At 41.5% G+C, this 18,770-nt stretch overlaps 1 protein-coding gene across 1 annotated transcript in view; it reads right to left on the reverse strand.

The window, feature by feature from the left end:
* FRY (FRY microtubule binding protein) overlaps nucleotides 1-18,770 on the reverse strand; it is a 432,396-nt gene that overhangs the window by 350,961 nt on the left and 62,665 nt on the right. The gene's annotated exons all lie outside the window — the stretch shown is intronic.

Consider the following 18,770-nt stretch of genomic DNA (forward strand, 5'->3'; position numbering starts at 1 on the left):
TGCAAGCTGAAACTGGGAACATAACTGGGACTTGAACCTAGGCATTCTGATATGCATATCTCTAACAATGTCTTAAATGTTCCACCAAATGTCCCCCTGCAATGTCATTTTTCATGATTTTAGTTGAACATGTTTGTGGTATACAGAGTGAATATTTGATACATGTATTAGAAGAGTGACTTTCATCAGGTATGCTTAAGTATTCCCATCTAAAAATTATTAAAATAATTTTTCATTAACATTTACTGTATGCATTTACAAACACTTTCAGTAAAAAGTGTTTTTTCTTTCTCCTAGCACTAGGAGTCAGTCCTTTCAGGTAGAAATAATTCAGTCTACCTTTCAGGTAGAAATAATTCAGAGGCTAGAGATGCACAGAGTGGGGGATTAAACAGAAAACTCTCAGGAAAGGAAGACCTGCTTTCCTTTGGACACAGTATTTGGTAGGTGAGAACGAGTTCTTACTCTCTCCCCTCTCAAATTATAAATTTAACTGCTTGGAATAATCCCAGAACCAGTTATAGTGGATTAGAGAATGGCCAGTATCTACAGGTCTTACAGTGGTGTTATCTGATCTCTCAAGAATTGCTTGTGTAATATTTTGTTAAAAATTAAAATCCATAAAATAGAATAAGCCACAAAGCATGTCATCCCCAGGGAGATGGTAGATTTCACTCTGTGTGAAGGTAAACAAGGCATTAAGCTGGGCCATCTGGGATTTACTCCCTAGCATGAAATTGCTATGCTGTGGGTGAGCACATGAAACATTACACAAGAGACCAGAAAATCTAGGTTTTCGTCCAGAGTCTGGCCTTTGGTAGCTGTGTGATGCAGGATAAGTTAGTTGACTTGCTGACTTTCTGTGTCTTCATCTTTAAGATTGAGAAGATCGATAGAAGAGGCAGGGGCTGTGAAGGAGGAAGCAAGGATAACTGCTTATGTTCAGCACTTTGGACAGAAGTGGCCCTCCACACACACTGGGAACCCTGGGTCTCTGTGAGCTTCATGGAATTACTTAAGTAGCTTCTGGCGAAAAGAGAGAAGTGTTTGTTTCATGCAGTGCAAAAGAAAAAAAAAAACAGAAATAAAAACATACATTAAACATCATTCTATCTAAAATGGAGAAAGCCTAGACAAGACAGGTACTTAAGGAAGGACTAAATTGATTCTTATTACAAAACATTCCTCAGTTTGACATTGGGGCCAGACAGACAGGGAGACAGATAGGAGATAAATGGCCTAGAATATTTCCCATAGAGTCTGTCTCTAGCCCTGCACTTGTTCTTCATACCCTTGAATGCCAACCTGGCACCCCCACTTTCCCAAGACAGCCCAGGCTCTTCCAGTACAGGAAGGACAAGATGCTATGATGAGCACTTGTCATGGAAGCTGCAAGTGGAGATGCCATCGCGCATTCCCAGCAATCCTCACAGGCATTCAACTCTGCCCAAACTCCACCCACACTATATGTTCAATTAGGGTGCCATCCTCTCCCCTAGGAAAGGACCAGCGCTAAATGCAACTCATTATTCTTGATCACAATCCCCTTAGTAAGAAAAAGGAAGAATTGAAATGTGAGACCACAAATGCTGTCTCTCACTTTTACTGCCCATTTTGCCTTTTTCACTAACACAAGTTGAGGCAAGAGGGGATCAGCATGGCAGGTGCACTGTGCAAGAATAAAGGCATTCACATCCCATTTGTTCTCTCTGCTCCCATGGTTCAGTTCATTGGCTTTGTTGGGAGAACTCCAATGGAAGCAGAGGGCAGTCTTTCTCCAGTGTGACTTTGTGGCAAACATGTAATGGGGCCAGGATGGAACAGTGACACGCGGCTTGGCAGGGCTGCGGTCCGGCGGGAGGCCTAGCTTCGGGTGCTTGAAGGAATTGGCAGCTGCTCCTTTAAATCGGGTGCCCTGAACCCTATCTGAACTAACAGGTTTATTTGTTTATCCACCTTGTGTCAATACAAACTAATCTTTGTCCCTTTGAAAGAATAAGAGAGTCTGCTTTAAAAGCACTTGGCTGGCTATTTTAAGTCCTGCTCATTCCAAAGGGTTTTTCTAGTCTCTAATGGCAGTGGGTTACAATGCCACTAGAAACAGTTTCCACCTATTTCATTCCCATGTCTTTTTTAGTTAAGGAGCAGTGCGGTGGAAAAGAGGGTCATGGAAATTGATGCTTACTTTATTTCTGCAGCTAGTGAGCTGGGAATTAAGGCATTTTACCTGTTTGTGGATGTGGAAGACAAAAAACATTGGAATCCTACAGTTTCCACAATCCCCTCTCATCTCCAAATATGTTCAACACTAAGGAATATAACGTAGAATTTTTAAACTAAGATTTCTGCTTTTAAATTGGAACAAATTACATGAATCAAATTTATGATTCAGGATGACAGAGAAATAACTTTAAAGAAAATGAAGGACAGATTTAAAAGACATAAAATCAGAAACTAATGAATTAGAAAATCATCAACCTGGAGATTGGGGTTGTGGCACAGTGAGCTGAGCCAATGCCTGCAAGGCCAGCAGCATTCATTATCAGGGTGCCGGTTCAAGTCTCAGCGACTCCACTTCTGGTCTTGATTCCCAGTAACGTGTCTGGGAAGGCAGCAGATGATGGCCTGAGATTTTGGGCTCCTGCCACCCATGTGGGAGATCTGCATGGAGTTTCTGGCTGCTGGCTTTGGCCAGGTCCAGAACTGAATGTTGTGGTCTTTTGGGAAATGAACCAAAAGGCCGAAGATTTGTGGCTCTCTCTCCAGTCTGCTCTCTTGTTCACTCTGTAAATCTGCTTTTCAAATAAATGAGCAATAAGCACAAATAAATCTTATAAACAAAAAAGTCATCAAACTGATGAATCCAACAATTTTTTTAATATTTATTTGACAGGCAAAGTTACAGAGAAAAAGGGAGAGATTGAGACAGGGGGACTACTTTTCTATCAACTGGTTCACTTAATAAATGGCTGAAACAGCCAGGACTGTTGCCTTGGGCCATCTTCCCCTTACTTCCTAGTCCATTAGCAGGGAGCTAGATGAGAAGTGAAGCAGCCAGGATTTGAACCTACACCCATACAGGATGCTGGCACTGCAGACAGCTGCCTAATGCCCTACACCACAATGTTGGCCTCTGAGAGTGGCTCCTCTAAAATGATAATGAAACACCAAAACGTTTGTCAAAGCAAAGATGAAAGTGAAGAACAAATACATTACTTTGGAAACACATCAGGACAATTATGTATGAAGAACATATACATATTATTTTAGCAAATATGAAAATGTGTAAGAAATAGACAATCTCACAGAAAGTTATTACAAAGTAATTGAAAAAAATTGTCAGGTCCCTCTATACCAATAATTATGGAAAAAGTTATATCAGGAATTTCAAAAAGTTTATGGAAACCTGAGTCATAAAAAAAGTATATGCATGGATTCAACTATTTCCAACAATTTCTTGCACCAAAATAAAATTACCTATTAATTCCATATTCTACAATCTTTTTGAAGTACACTTGAAAGAATGATTTAAAAAATGTAATTTCCCTTGAGTCACAGCTAAAATTATTTTATATACAAATGCTAACATACTTCTGTATTACTGAAGTCATTCTGGAGTCCAAAATATTTCAAATCCTTTTAATAAAACTTACAAGAACAACAACAACAACAACAAAAAAGGACAGTGTGAGAAACAAAGCAAAAATCTAAAATTTGATATTAGAAGCATATATGTCAAAGCCCTAAATATCTAGCAGGTCAAGTACAGAGAATTTCAACTTGGTCCACTTCACTTAACAATTAAAAGACAAAAACAATGAAAAGATAAAAACTGGCTAATAATTACTTAACTTCATGAAATTAATCTCAAAAAAGTAGAAAAAGACATGATCTTTCTGTTAGTTACTGAAAAGTAGTTAATAAAATACACCAGCACCACTTTATGACCCAAGAAATTAGAAGATGCAAGGATTATCAGAAAAAAATCATAAATATGATAAAATTATCATCTAACACTAATAGCCAAAATATTCAGAAATAGTGAAATAATAGACATTTGCAACAACATCAGAAACTGATGTTTTTAAACAATTATGAGTTCTAATAATTGAGATACAATGCTGAAAGACCACTGATTTGCAGATGAGAATTTATACTTGTAAAACCCACTGACTGAAAAACCATGAGAAATAATAATGCGGCAGGCATATTCATTACAATCATGATATGAGAAAATCATGTTCTTACGAAAGAGTTGTTTGGCATATACATTGAGCACAAACATTCAATATGTAATGAAAACAAACTTAACGAGTACCAGATGTATGTGATGGCTAGCTTACATGTATTAAGAACTTGACGTGTTCCTGAACAGCAAACTCCAGGTTTACAACCTTTATGGCATTGACCACGCACAGCAGTGACATAAACCATTTCAATACCAACTCTACAGATGAAGAAACTGACCCTAAGAAAGATCAGCATCCAAGCTAAAAATTCAGACAGTTAGGGCTGACCTGATTCTGGGGAGGAGGTAAATATTATTATTTGCAAGAAATATGATTACCTAAAAATACAAGAGTCACAAAAATTTGAAAACAATAGAGATAGGTCAGGTAGCTATACAAATACACAAAAATCTTTTTCTTCCCTTCTAATGAGGAAAAAAGATTTGAAGAAAAAGGAAATTTTATTTCCAACTGCAATCTGAAATATTAAAAACCTAGGATTGAGCAGGAAATTTGTGAGAAAAAAGTGCTATAAAATATTACTGAGAAAAAAAAATGGACTTCAAAGATAGAAAACATCTATTATTTCCAAATTGATATGTAAATCAGGCAGATTTTCAATAAAAATGTCAGTTTGTCAGTTAAATTCGTCTGGAAACTTGACGAAATAGTTCTAAAATGATGAGAGAAAGTTGGATGACACGTGCTTAATCAAGGCCTCAAAGTTAACATCCCGAGTCCTGGCACAAGCCGACATCCTGTTTGATACGCTATAATGAGAGGGACACAACGTGGTGACTCTGATATTCCTGCCAAAAATGCAGAAGCTGAATGTAATCAAGAGGAAACATCAAACAGTCTGGGAACAAGGAATGTTCAACAACTGACTTGCAGTCTTTGAAAATACCAAGGTCAAGACAGACAGAGTGAGGACCTCCTGTCCCACCATGAAAGAGAACAGTCAGGCAAAACAACCTAGTGCAATGCTTGATGCTGGGCTGGTCCCTGGACTAAGAAGACGATAAAGGAAGAAGGGGTGATGCTGGGGTATAAATTTCTATTAATGGCATTATTACAGCGATTGAGAAAAGCTGAATATAGAGCGTGGGTTATGTAACGTTAACATATCCAAATTGTTCCTAACTTGGAAAATGTATTATGGAAACAGAATATCCATTACCTTAGGAAATATACATCAATATATTTAGGGTATCGGCATAGCAATGGTGAATGCAAATTCTTAAAAAGCTAAAAACAAAAAGCAAGAAAGAAAAAGAGTGTGCAGAAAAGAAAGCTGGAAAGGAGGGAGAAATAAAGATAATCTGACTAATAAAGGAAATAAGGCACCATGTTAATAACTGATCATATGACAGCACTTCAAATAGTTCATGGAAAACATGCACCGTAAAAAACCATTCATGGACCCAGCGCAGTAGCCTAGAGGCTGAAGTCCTTGTCTTGCATGTGCCAGGATTCCATGTAGACACCAGTTCATGTACTGGTGGCCATGCTTTCCACCTAGCTCCCTGCCTGTGGCCTGGGAAAGCAGATGAGGACGGCCCAAAGCCTTGGGACCCTGCACCCATGTGGGAGACCCTGAAGAAGCTCCAGACTCCTGGCTTCAGATCGGCACAGCACCAGCCACTGTGCTCACTTGGGGAGTGAATCATCAGATGGAAGACCTTCCTCTCTCTCTCTGCTCCTCTCTGTATATCTGACTGTCCAATAAAATAAATGAATGAATCCAAAAAGATTCACATATTTCAAGTTTTTTGGCAGCCAAATAAACATCTTCTATTTTCACTGGTATGAACTTAGAATACACTCACATTTTAGAACCTTAACAATGGAAATGCTACAGTTGCACAAATTAGCAGGAAAATCAGTGGAACAGAATGAAGAGTTCAGAAACACACGCGATGTACTAATGAGGATTCAGAATATGATAAAGCAGAAAATCGAAAACTTCCCTATCCACCAAAGGAGCATTTAGAATAACAAACCAGGCGACAGCAAACCCAACAACCAAAACATTGTCACGTAAAAGAGAAAGAAAGAGCAGCAACTAAAATGAGAGAAGACAAGGCTAATAATACCTTGGGATTCAAAGGAGAAGAGATTGTTTCAAGAAGACCCCAAGGAGATGGACATGGAAAAGGCTGGGTACAACCAGGGGCATTGGAGTGCTCTGCCGTTGGAACTAAGACGGCATCCAGAAGAACGTTCCTCAAGACTCACCTGCGAGTAGACAGGATGTGTGCCTATCTCATGGCCTCCCGGAGCACAGCGCTGGGTCTGCAAAGGCACTCAGCAAGTGTTTAGTGTGAACCAAGACACGAATGCCAGCTGCCCATGTTAGCGGAAACAGAGTTTCCTTCTCTGGAACTTGAACTTAATACAACAGTATAGGCAGCCTCCTCTTGCTGCCTGACTTCTCTGTCAATGTGCCCCCTCCCCACAAACACCTTTTCTCATCCTATCTTTGTTCTCCCTTCATGTTCAGGGAAAAGATCTTCCACTCAAAGGATGTACTTCTAAGGGCTCAGCTGAGAAGGTATGGTTAAGGCAGTAGGGTTGTTTGGTTCTGGAAATCTGAGGGTGCTGGAAGCACAATGAAAACATTAAAAAATAATAAAACATGGAAAGAAATGAACCCTGATAGTATTCACTCATTCTTCCTTCTCCCAATCTGTCTGCTATCTCTTCTAGTAAGTTTATTTAGTCTTCTGTCACACAAATGTGGTCTAAATATCATGCAGTTTCATGACAATCTACTTTAAATTGAGTTCAACTTTTGCAAAACCCCTCAAATCATATATGAGGCATGGATATGATCTTTTAAGGATAGTTCGAACTTCCAAAATAAAATGATCAGTTATGTAGACTTTTTAAGTTTAATCTGGGCCTAGTGCCTTGGCCTAGTGGCTAAAGTCCTCACCTTGAACGCCCAGGATCCCATGTGGGTGCTGGTTCTAATCCTGGCAGCCCCACTTCCCATCAGTTTCCTGCTTGTGACCTGGGAAAGCAGTCGAGGACAGCCCAATGCCTTGGTACCCTGCAACTGCATGGGAGACCCGGAAGAGCTCCTGGCTTCTAGCTTCAGAGCAGCACAGCAATGGCCGTTGTGGTCACTTGGGGAGTGAATCATCAGATGGAAGATATTTCTGTCTCTTCTCCTCTCTCTATATATCTGACTTTGCAGTAAAAAAAAAAATATATATATATACATATATATTTTTAAAAGTTAAATCTACACACAGGAGTTTATGCTAATCATGTTAAGGTATCTTTAACATGGCCATTACTTTTTCTATTCATGAAGATCATACTAAAATTTTGTAAAAAAAAAAAAAATACCAAGAGCCACCTTTGTTCCATGTTTATAGGCAGATAATTATACCAACAGTGTGAAGAACCAGAGAAATGAAAGGAAGAAGAAATTTTATAGGGAAACACACAGACTGTAAGAACTGGCTAGCACACTGGCCACAGCTATCACACCCACTCTCTGTCTTCAGTACCCTAAGTTTGGTGGCACTGCCAACTGACTCTCTGAACAAGGAAATGTGAGTTATCCCATTCTGTCATGCACATTCAGAGAGCACAAGCTGAGGTTTGCTCTGTGGTTAGATGAGCAAGGTCTTCATTTTGGGGCTGTGGAACTTTTCAGTGAATGTGAAAATCTTGGAAAAGCCATGGCATAGAAAGAGAATGTAAGCCTTCCAAAATAATCTTTCAGTGTCTCGCTCCGTCTCTTGCTTTCTCCATCTTCAAGGAATCTGGTTCTGCTGAGAGCTTCAGCTCACCACACTGAGAATTTGGCCATTCAGTTTGCAGCAAGATTCCAGCCTGCCTATAGCACAGAGTGAAGTGCTAAGCTATTTAAAAAAAAAAAAAAATCAACAGCAGAGTAAGACAACCTGTTTTGCATTCCATCAATATAAATGGGAGAACTTTGGAAAGGGAAGCAATGATGGAGTCAGAGTGTGTGTCTCTTGAAGAAAGAAAAGAATGCAAGAAAGTCATTTTTATGTTGGCTCTAGCATTTTATTCGATCAACTGTTACTACCTGCTCAGCCCCTCTTTTCTTGGGTGAACTGCTTATGAAGGCATAAACTGAGGGAAACCATTTCTTTGGGAATTGTGTCACTTTTGGTACAGAATTGCCCTTCCAAATGCTGGCCCCCCCCCAAAAAAAAGCCCACAATTCTTCCGGTAGTTTTCATATTCTCTGCTTCTGCAACAAGGCCATTTTAGTGTTGGGCTATAGCTTTCTTCCAAACGTTTGGTGATGACATTATACAAGAGACATGATGCTAAAAATAAATGACATTCAACTTGAATTCCAAATTCCTTTTCTGCTTGTTTTCAGATGATGGAGGACAATTATCTTGCTCTCCAAATAGTCATCCAGTTCCTGTCATCTCACACATGAGAACAAACAAGCATTTACTCAGAATTCTTTCTCCTTAGCAACCTGAGAAATGTCATTCCCAGATAAACACCACACAGCTCCAACTCTTAGTCTGCTTCTTAAAGCTCCATTCCAATGAAACACATGGAAATGTCTATGTGATGTCAGCTATAATTTGTAGGCTAAATTCTTGGCTTTTCCAAAGAACAGGTTTTCTCACCCATAGAACAAATAGAAGCTGAAAATCATGAAGTGCTTGTCAAATGACTAATTTGTACAAGACAATGTATTAAGAAACTCACACTAAGATAACCAAGACATGGCACCTAAGTAATCAAAAAATCTAAACTTGAAGATACAAGTGTGAGCGTGTCAACAGGAATCCAGGCTTTCCGTGGTGCTGTATCATATGTACATGACACACCAGTTGCCTGTGGAAGAGCTCTGGTAATTCATGCATGACTGTGAATCAGAGAGAGTGGGTGGTTCAGGAGTTGAAAGTGAATAATGACTCCAGTTGGAGATGCAAAGAAAACTATCAGTGGAAAGACTGATAAGAGACTGGACATCAAGGAATGGTTAGGATGTGTATGGGCAGAGAAACAGGAAAAGAACACTGTGGAAGTGGTGATGCTGGACGCTGAAGCGGGAAGTCAGAGTGGAGAGCCAGTCCTTCCAAGCACTCACCCGCAGGCACTGCCTGCTTCCCTCCTCATGTTGGCAATGAGGAAAAGAGCAACTCCGTTTGTATTTACCCAAGAGTTCAGTATTTTCACTATAGGCAGATAATATCAGAACAAAATTGCCCTCAAATAGCCAGCTGCCCAAAAATAACAAAACCACAGTCTGCCATCAAAGTCACCTGAGTTAGCTGCTAGCTAGCTGCTCAGCACAATAGAAAGGCACATTTAGAGGAAAGAACACAGCCCTAAATTCAGAATGAATTGGTAAACGTTGTCATAACATCTGATCACAAGTACTAGTCCTATCACCTTCTCTATGAGGTGTCACCAACTGCCAGTAACCAACATGCAGGCTGGGTGTCACTTCAGGCAGAAAGTGCATTGCAATCAACTAATTCAGAAGTTGCATGTAGAAAAGTCAGTGACTTCTAAACTCAAAATTTTACTCACATTTTAATGCACATACAAATCACTAAAGGTACTTTAAAAAATGTAGATTCTTGGGCCCGGCGCGGTAGCGCAAGTGGTTAAAGGTCGTCGCCTTGCACACCCGGGATCCCATATGGGCGCCGGTTCTATCCCAGCAGCCCCGCTTCCCTTCCAGCTCCCTGCCCGTGGCCCGGGAAGGCAGTGGAGGACGGCCCAAAGCTTTGGGACCCTGCACCTGTGTGGGAGACCCGGAAGAGGCTCCTGGCTTCGGATCGGCATAGTATCCGCCCGTTGCGCTCACTTGGGGAGTGAATCATCGGACGGAAGATCTTCCTCTCTGTCTCTCCTCTCTGTATATCCGCCTTTCCAATAAAAAAATAATAAAAATAAATCTTAAAAAAAATGTAGATTCTTGGAAGGGGTGCAGGTGGAAGAGTGAGGAGGGACCTGTGGCACAGCAAGTCCAGCAGCCACTGTGACTCCTGCATTCCATATCGACGTGCTGCTTCAAGTCCTGGCTACTCTGCTTCCAGTCCAGCTTCCTTTAAGGCATCTGCTGGGAGGCAGTAGATGATGGTTCATGTATTTGGGCTCCTGCCACCCATGTGAGAAATCCAGAAGGGTACCTGGCTCCTGGCTGCAGCATAGCCTGGCTCTGGGTGTTGTGGATTTGGGGGAAGTGAACCACTAGATGGAAGATTCTCTCTCTCTCTCACCCCTCCCCTTTTAATCACTCATTCTCTGGCTCCTTCTTCATCATTCTGCCTTTCAAATGATGAAAATAAACAAACATTTAAAATGTAATCTCTCAGTAGTTCTCAGGTGTGGCTGGAGACATAATGCATAGGATTACTTTAATCTCTTTCTTCCCACTACAATGCAAATTCCAGGGCAGCAGAGACTGTTGCCTCTTTGATGTATTCCTGTCACCCAGAGCTGAATCACGTGTCTGGAAGCACTGAATCCTGGAACTGAATGAATGAGTGGCATTAGCTCAAAACCCACACACAAAATTGAAGATCTCAATTCTGATTTTCATGGGTTCATCTTGCTCAAAGGATATCACTGACTCTCAGATTCAGTGCAGCTGCAGCAAGGACAGAGGTGGTCCACTGGCCAGAGGTTAGTAGCAAATGATTTTCAGAATTGCTGCCTGTGCTATGGTGCTCGGCTTGCCACGGCACCCACCTTCACTTCAACCATGGGTATTTGGGTTGACAGCACATATTTGAACCCACAATCTGGCTTGCTGTGGCTTTTCCTGTCCACCAACTCCATGAACTGTTCATGGTTTTGGCCTTGGGACTTTCTGTCTTCCCAGCTTTGCATCTCAACTCTGTGTCCTTCAAAATTTCATGTGGTTGCTGACTTTCTAAGATTTGAAAAAGTCACGAGGAAGGCACTGACTTGGCACCAAACTCCAATCACACTGTCACCCTGTGAAACCCAAGTCTTGGGTTTCTCACAAATGTCACAGTTTCTGAGCAATTTCATGAGTTATCTGTAAAGTCTGCATGTGATATCTACATAATTGAACTGAGCTTAGTTTCAAATCCCATTCAATCTATTTTACACAATTTATGTTCATTTGTCTGCTCAGTTCTGTATCCGGCTATTTCCATATCCTATGGATTTACGATTATAATATATACTAGATAGTTGTTTGTGGTGCAGTAGGTTATATTCCCTAGCAGAATCCAATTGCATCCAGGTTCCTCCACTTCTGATCCAGTTTCCTCCTAAGTTGCCTTGGAGGCAGCTGATAAATGGTCCAAGTTCTTGGATTCCCGTCACTTGTCTGGGGGAGTCCAGAGTGGAGTTCCTGGCTTCTGCATTCAGAATGCTGACTTTTGTAGTCATTTTGGGAGTGAATCTGTAGATGGATGATTTGATTCTCTCCTCTTTGCTACTGTCTTTCAAATGAATATCAGCAATTTAAAGTATTTTTTTCATTTATGATCAGAAACAATTATAATCTTTCATTGTTTAGCTCATCATTCAGTTTTGATCAGATGCTCTTAATTTTAATGCAATCAGAATTGTAACTAGTTTCAATAGCCTGTATGAAAAATTTTTCCCTAGTATGAGATTTTAAAGATATATTTTTAAAAAAATTATTTTTATTGCAAAGTCAGATATACAGAGAGCAGGAGAAATAGAAAGGAAGATCTCCCATCCAAGTGACCACAACGGCAAGAGTTGTGCCAACCTGAAGCCAGGAGCCAAGAGCTTTTTCCAGGCCTCCCACGTAGGTGCAGGGTCCCAAGGCTTTGGGCCATCCTCGACTGCTTTCCCAGGCCACAAGCAGGGAGCCGGAAGGGAAATGGGATTGCCAGGATTGCAACCAGTGCCTGTATGGGATCCCGGCTCGTTCAAGGCAAAGACTTAGCTACTAGGTCACCGTACCGAGCCCTAAAGATACACTTCTTACATTATTGTTGTTTCCTTTTTGTTCCTTAATCCATCCGGAATTTTTAATTTTTGTGCTTAGTATGACATTTTATATGTACATGTATGTATGAACACAGATACATATACATTTAAAACCAAATACACAGCATTATTACTGAATATCAGTCATTTCTCCTAATTGATGTGCAATGCCATTACTAAGTGCCATACCTCAAGTTTCTATATTTGCATGAACATGCTCTGTGCTCTTTGGGTCAGCTTTGTCTGTGCACCAAAGCCATGACTAAATTAGCAGAGCTTTAATGCACACTGGATGGCTCCAGACAAGGCCTTCAAACACTTATGTTTGTGTCTTTGGCTTTCTGAGTATGTGTGCTTTCATAAAAACTTTAGCCTCTACACTTTCACACACCCATGCCAAGGCTACTAGGAGTTTGAATTTCATTGAGTTTTAAGGTCAATTTGGTAAAAATTGACTTTGACCTTGAAGCTTTTCACCTATGAATATGATAGCTGACCTTTCATTTGGAGTTATTTTGTGATACTTCCCATCACAACTAGTATGAATTTCAGATTTATTCCTAGGCACCTTTCAGCTTCTCTTGTTGCAAAGGAGAGCTTTACTCTTCCCCATTGGTTAGCATCAGCCCGTTGTTGCCAACGGCTGCAGGTGTTGAGGCAGACCTTGCGTCTGGCAGTCTGGGTGCACTACTTCCCTAAGGCCTCACTGAAAACAGCAGCACTGTACAATTTAGTTCTCTCTTTTTGCTTCTACAGGGACGGGTGGAAACAGAGGTGTCTTCGGAGGTCAGCTTGATAATCTTTTAGGTGATATTTGGTATACTTGCTTTTGGACTCAGGTTTTTCCTCTGACGCGTCTGGTGAGGGGAGTTTTTACAAGGAAGAAGCAGCAACCCGCCCCCCCCCCGCCCCCGCCCCCATCACCTTTTTTTAGAGGGCACACTGAACCATAACAGGATTTTGTATTTGCCTCATTAGACTTGAAATCAGAGGAGTTGGACTTGGTTAGGGGTGCTCACTCAAACCCAAGTCACCTTGACCTGAAAGTCAAGGCTCTAACTCTGGACATTCTTCTATCAAAACACTTCATTGCTGACAAGAAAGGAACCTGGGGTTTCACTAACATGGCACTTCATTGGAGTTTCAGTAACTTCACAGCTAAATGGTACCAATTTATCCAGAATCCCAGCAAAAACTGGGTGGGGTGGGGAGGTGACCATGTCAATTTCCCCTTCAGTTATGAAGGATGCACATAAATCCCGTGGGGGCTATCTTTCAAGTGACTCAAATCCATGCCCTTCTCTGCTTCTCCTCCTCTGTCCATCACCTGCCTCTTGCCAACAGCCTTCAGACATCTCCTACCTCCACCCCTCACAGTGAGGTTGCCTCTGGCTACATCTCTGATGTGCTCAACACCCTCCAGTGCCTTCCAAGGCAGTAAGAATAAAACACCCTTTCCCTGAGACTCTGTAATGGCTTTGGAATCTGGTTCCTGCCCCTCACTTTTCTATTCATCCCCTCTTGACAGCCCACAGCAACTTCGTTCTCTCTGCCAAGCTCATTGCAACCTTCTAGCCTGGCTCCCTGCTGCTCTGTCTGCCTTGAATATTACTTCACCAGTCCTGTCTAGCCGAGCCTTGTTTCCAGATTCACCTGAAAAATCCCTGTGCAGGGGAGGGTACTGGGGTGCCACAGGGAAGCCAGTGTTCAGATACCCGCATTCTGTAGTAGGGTGTCTAGGCTCAAGACCCAGGCTCCAATTCCAATTCCAGCTTCTTGTTAACACACGTTCTGTGAAACTCCAGGGATGCTCCAGTACTAGGGCTGCTGCTGCTCCCATGGGAGACACGGATGGAGTGCCAGGCTCCTGGCTTTGGCCTGGCCAACCTCCTCTGATGTAGGTATCTGAGGAGTGAACCAGCAGGTGGAGTGTTCTTGTTCTCTCTCTCATTTACTCTATGACAAATTACAAATAAAGCATGTTTTAAATATTACTCTCCAGACTAGCCCACCAGTCCCTGAAATAAAGAATCCATCCTCCACCTGCCTCATCAAATAGCACAATCTGCCTTATTTCCTTGTAGAATTTTCTACTCTATCTTTCCTGGGGGAAAAAAAAATCCACCCCTCATGTACAGTTCTAGCTATACTTGTCTGGCTGTCTTTGCCTCACAGCTTCACAGGATGTTTGTGGTGAGAAATAATCATTCATTTTTTTTAATCATGGATAAAAGTGTTTGATTTCAAACATTATTAAGTGCACCGTTCCAAGGCACTAAAGCACACTGAACCTATTGCACAAGCATCACCACCACCCTCCTCCAGAACTTTCCCATGAATTCACATGGAAACTCTGTATCCATTATACCTCTGCTACAGTTACTCCTCCCACCAACCCCTGGCCAAGACTTGTCTGCTTTTCCTAGGAATCCAACTATCATATGTTGCTCACAGGGGTGGCATCATACAATTTTGGCCTTTTGTGATTGGCTGACTCACATGGCATAATATCCTCAGGGTTCATTTGTGTTGTAGCTTGTGCTACAACTTTACAAAGCTGAATAATATTTCCTTGTCTGCACACTATCATTTATTTCTCCATTCAACTGTCATGGACATTTGGGCTGTTTCCATCTGCTGACTGTCATGAATAAGGTTGTCATAATACTAATGTTTGTACTTATTATCTGTCTTTACTTAGCGGTAAGATACAAATGGACACAGACTATCTGCATGCGACATGCTTCTGGCAGAAACAGCATAGGCCAACTCCCATGGCATGAAAGTGTAGTAGTACTAGCTGAACAGTCAGACTTGATGAATGTAAAATACTTAATTACTCTTTTCCGTCATGGGTAAATAACAAGACAGCCCTGCCTTGTTCTTTGCCTCAGCTCTAGCAACTTTTTAATCACTCCTCAGCAGCTCTCTGTCATTCTTTGGACAAAAAAAATCCAAATTCCTTCCCCCGAGCTCCTAAGCATCACAGGAGGTAGGCCTGGTTTTACCAGCTGTGCCTCGGCTCCAGGCAAGCTCGAAGTGTGGCAAGTTTCTCGCAGCCCCTGGAAGGTGGCTCTTGCACCAAAATACTGATTCCTTTGGCTGTTCCATCTCCTGCCCGCTCTTGACCAGTTCCGACTTGTGTATCGCTCTCCAGGGAGGCTGGATGCTCCAGTGCTGGTTGGTTTGGTCCAAGCACTCTCCTTCATTCCTAGGAATTGCCTGCTTTTGCTTTTGATCTTCTTAGTGAATTCTATCACAGCGGGGACTTCAGTTCTTTACCATGGAGTCCCCAGTAACCAGTGCAGTATCTGACACTGACAAAGGAAGGTCTCAATAATCAGACATACATGGATGTATCAGGGAGTTTCCAACAGCTCATGGAAAACAGAATTAAAAGGTCACTTTATTATGTGCAAAAAAAAAAGGAATCCATGCATCTTTTATAATACTTATTTTTTTCAGAAGCTTTTGAAGTATTCCCCTAAAAACACTAACTAGTATGTTAAAACAGAATGCAGTAATACCACCGTACAAAATGTCCATTTAACAGCGTCTAGGTGTCCATACATAGCCCAGCTTATGTAAGCAGTTTGAAAACTATCTTAATTATCCAAATTCCATACATGATATGTCATATGGAGTTTCACCATCTGTCTTTCAATGCCCCCAGGAAACTCAATGCCACCTGGTGTCCCAAAGGGCCACAAGGCACAGTTAGTAATTATAACTAAAGCTTCATGGAGTTAATCACTTAATTTTAAGCTGCTCAAATCAAATTCTAAACTAAAGGATTGCAAAAAAATTGAAGAAACTTAGCTACGGAAAAACTCTGGACTTTCTCTGCAGTGTATCCCAGAATAGTTAAACCAACACACATTAGGCTGAGAGAATATGTGCAGGAAGGTAAGCCTCTGGCTTAGTGATTGAATACACTCATGGTAGAGTGACTGAGCTCAGATTCTGCCTCTGTTCCTGACTGCAGTTGCCTGAGAATGCAGCAGGTGTTGGCCCAAGTCAGAGGGTTCCCGACACTCAGTAGGCAGATGTGCATGGAGTTCCCGGCTCTCCACTTCAACCTGGCCCAGCCAAGGCGTCTGTAGGCACACAGGGGAGCGACTGCAGAGACGGGGGATCTTTGCCTGCTTCTGTCTCTGCCTTTTAAATAAATCTTTAACATTTTAAAATTAAATAATATGGGTTGGACTGAGTCATTTGATTGTAACTTACGTGCAGATGTCAAAAAGATTTGCTCGGAACAACTGAATGTAGCCACATCAACCAAATGATGGGAGCTTAGAACTGGGGCCAGAGTCAGAAATCTAACCCAGACACTGATAAGGGACATGAACATCTTAACAGACATCTTAAGCATTAGAGCAAACATGAACTCCCCCCAGAGGGACTTCTGTGTGCCATGCTATCAATTTGAATCCTCTTAAGGAGATGAATACTTACTAATAAGAAAATGTGGAGATAACCCGTTTTAAGAAGGCCTAGGTGTAGCAGAGAATTCCATAAAAACAGCCATAGAAAGGTAACAGAAAGATAGATAAATATAGAGAGATACAGAAAAATATCTGGAAGGATAGACACTCCAATGTTAGTAGTAAACTGGCTAGGAATTTAGTGTTCTGTAATACATCCTCTGCTTATATGTATTTTCTGGGTTTTTCATGAGGCATTCATACTGTTCTTGGATTACTCAAAGATATTTAACAGTGTGCATAAAATTGGAGTATAAATAGCAATTAGGCCACAACTCACTTTGAGTTCAGCTCTCACAGGGAGATGGGCATGGTCCTGATGCAGAGGACACAGCCTGGTGAGAGCTGTGCCAGCCAGCAGGACCATGCATTGTAGGAACCCTGACGACCTGCTCTCCTCTCTCCTAGGGCAGCTTCCCCGGGCGTTACAGCAGCATACACTCAAGTGACTGGGCAAAACTGTGAAGGAGTGAGAGACCACAGTATCAGTCAGTCACATCGGGAAGGGGGAGTGACTGCTGGGATTTTTAAAATGTTCTGGTGAAAGAAACACCAATACAATAAACCTAACAAACGTTAAACTAAAACCAAAAAGAAACTGGCAGGGAAGTCCAAACAAGCCACAACATTAACAGCAAAGAAAAAGCATGAAAACAATGACGTGTCTAATGAGGGACGGGCCCCTCCCAGTGGGAAGATGGCAATGGAGCTGGGCACCTGGCTCCTGGCTGATGGAGTGGGAGATGAAGTGCATCTCTCCCTGCTCAGCCTGCCTACACAGGTGCTGGTGCTGCTCTCACGTGTTCTTCTCACTACATCCCTTTTCCCGCCAAGCCCAACCTGATCGTCTCCTGCTGCTGTTCTCTGCCTGTTTGATCTCCATCTTTAAATACTCAGTGCTTTCTCTAACACACCTTGCAAATCTCACGTTTTGTAAAACACTGTGTATCTCTTGCATCACTCTTAGCATCATGTGCCTCTGACACTCTGATAATGAAGGTAGGGGTGGTTCCAAAGACATTCTACAGACAAATCTTAAGTACCAAAGTGGTCAGCCACAGGTCACACAGACAATCATGTTCCCCTAAGATTTTATTACTTAGTGACGTAGCATCTTATATCCTATGATGTCTGACAACTACATCGCCTGACACGCTTCTCAGAACGTGTCCCCGTTGTCAAGCAGTACACAACTCTCTAATGCATTCAAGGAATTTCAGTAACTTATGTTGACCAAAAAAAAATACATATATCTTTCAAGATAATTCAATGTTGAAAAATAAAACCTGCTGGTTTAAATAAAATGTACAAATGCCAGTTTAATTTTCTCAACAGACTGTGACTTCATCATGGTGCACTTTTAAGTTGAAAAGTGGGCATGTACTGACCAAAGGACAAATCCTATGTTTTCCTCTCCCTGCCCCATTTTTATCATTATTTTACATGCTACAGCTTTTTTTTTTAATGTTTAAAGATTCTCTCCTCCTTTCCTTTCTCTCTTCACATTTCTCCCATATTATCATGGTAGTATAGTCCTTTAGTAAGTTAACAATGCTGTCACTTACATGTATTATAACATCATAGGTTTAGAGAAAGGCAGAAAATCCAGTATCATACTGTCAAGGTGTATTTAGCTATTTCATTGGGAGTTCTCCTTTTATTTGGGAGTAAAGATGCCTACTGCACTGTATCTTCTCTTCCCAGTATGCCAGACTCCCTTATAGAGTTAATCCGTGAGAGTATATGTATATACTTATTTACCTATTTACCTATTCATTTTTGCTTGAAGATTGCCTTACATCGGAGAGAACATTCAGTATTTGTCCTTTGGGGACTGGCTCTAACAGCTGAGTGCAGACTAGAATCCCTGAATATTTTAACACGGATGACTCTTGTGTGAGGACTACTGTGTGTACTGAATAAGAGCAAAGTCGTGTTTTTGGAAGAATAGATTTTCCTTAAGGGAAAAAGAAAACTGAGAGGCCATTGTTATTCTAATAGGAGTCTACCGTTGTTCCAGAAGACTACTTTTATCTCCTTTGAATTCCCCACAGCAAGACAAATGCGGGCTTTGGAGAAGATACTGAAGAGAAGG

The sequence above is a fragment of the Ochotona curzoniae genome, unplaced genomic scaffold, assembly GCF_017591425.1.
Source record: "Ochotona curzoniae isolate NIBS_2020 unplaced genomic scaffold, NIBS_Ocur_1.0 contig_3332, whole genome shotgun sequence".
NCBI classification, from domain to species: domain Eukaryota; kingdom Metazoa; phylum Chordata; class Mammalia; order Lagomorpha; family Ochotonidae; genus Ochotona; species Ochotona curzoniae.